We start from the raw sequence: 1,740 nt of genomic DNA, 5'->3' as shown, positions 1-1,740 counted from the left end.
TAACAACGTGTAGTCCATACTTGTGAATAATAACAGTATTTTAGCATTTTGGAGTTAAGCTCTGCAATCTTTTGCAGATAATCACTTTCCTTTTGAGAAACAGCTTTTGATTTGTTGTCTGGTTTTATTAGAGACTGAACCAGTAGCTATTGACCACAGTATCACCATGTGGTTTGAGCTGTTCATCATTAATTGAATGTTGTCTGAACCACAGAGTAAGAAATTTGCAAGTACTTTGGAATTCCCAAATATTGAATACAACTGATAAATTGGGCTTCAGAGTGACTTAAAGGAGAAACTGTTATATGACGAGTTAGCTCTAATGTTCTTGGTACTCACTTCTATCATGTAACCTTTTTTAAAGTCTTATCTTGACTTTATGGGGAGTGTCTTATCATCAGGTAATGGAGGAAAAGGAAACCTTTGCCTGCTTACAGCTATTTCAGCCTGATACTCAGGCACCATTCACAGGTAGACAGTATCCTGCCATTCCTTTTGCAGTCTCCCTGAAGGACAATCTTGAAAATCTACTGTACATTGTACATCATCTTCACAATCTCCCCTATGCTCAAGATATCGTTGCAGTCACTATGTCAATTCATCACATTGAGGTTCTTCCTCTCCTTCACTGACCTTCTTCTTTTTCCATCTTGATATTTTCTTCCATAGACTGACACTTCCTGATATCATGCCCAAAATTATTTTTAGCAGATAATTTTTTTAATCTATAAAATTAAAACAACTATTTTAAGGTATGTCCAAATCTGTTAAAATAATGTAAGCATAAACTATATTAAAAGTCATCACTTTTAGTAGTTGTTTGCTCAGAACCTCTCTTGGTTTTCAAAGCTATAAATCACAGTAGAAGAGACTACCTTTCTTTCTGTCACAGAACTCTTGATAGATTCAAACAGATAAAGAAGCAAGATAGAGAAATAGCCTTTGAATTAGCTATGAAACTAGCTATGGACCACTTCACCAGACTCATAGCAACCCAATGGACAGTCAACCTGAACTATATTTTATCCTGTGTCATCTTCATGATGTCTGACACACCAGAACCATTGCTGGAGTCACCATGCCAATCTATCTCATTGGGAGTCTTCCTCTCCTTCCTTGACCTTTCTTCTTTCCAAGTATGATATCCCTTTCCAAGGAATAGCCTCAGCTAGCTATAAATCCAAAGTATAAAAAAAGAAGATTCTCCATCTTTGACTCCAAGAAACACTCTGGTTGTACTTTTCCCAAGAGTTATCTATTTACTCTTTTGGCAGGTGATAGGAGATTCAGTAAACTTCTCCAGCCGCATAATGTAAAGGCATCAATACATTAGGAGCAATCAAGTTGAAGCTGAGTAATAGAAACTCTGAACAACAAATCCAAACCTTGTACTTTCTTGTGTCATCATCATTGTCTCTGACATAATTGAGCTCTTTGTTACAGTTACTGTGCCAATCCATCTTGTGAAGGGTCTTCCTCTCTTTCTCTGAACCTTGACCTTATCAATTATGATGTTTTTTCCTGGAATCTCCTAACAACATGACCAAAGTATGTGAGGTGAAGTTTCACCCTCCTTGCCTCCAAGGAGCACACTGGTTGTACTTTTTCTAAAACAGATTTTTTGTTCTTTTAACAGATCATGGTATATTCTGTACTCTTCTCCAACACTACAACTCAAAGGCATCAGTTCTTCTTCTGTAATCCTTATTTATTGTCCAATCTATCCATAAGCCTATTATA

The sequence above is a fragment of the Elephantulus edwardii genome, unplaced genomic scaffold, assembly GCF_000299155.1.
Source record: "Elephantulus edwardii isolate Elephantulus edwardi_28Jun2011 unplaced genomic scaffold, EleEdw1.0 scaffold00018, whole genome shotgun sequence".
Taxonomy (NCBI): domain Eukaryota; kingdom Metazoa; phylum Chordata; class Mammalia; order Macroscelidea; family Macroscelididae; genus Elephantulus; species Elephantulus edwardii.
This window is presented reverse-complemented; position numbering follows the sequence as displayed.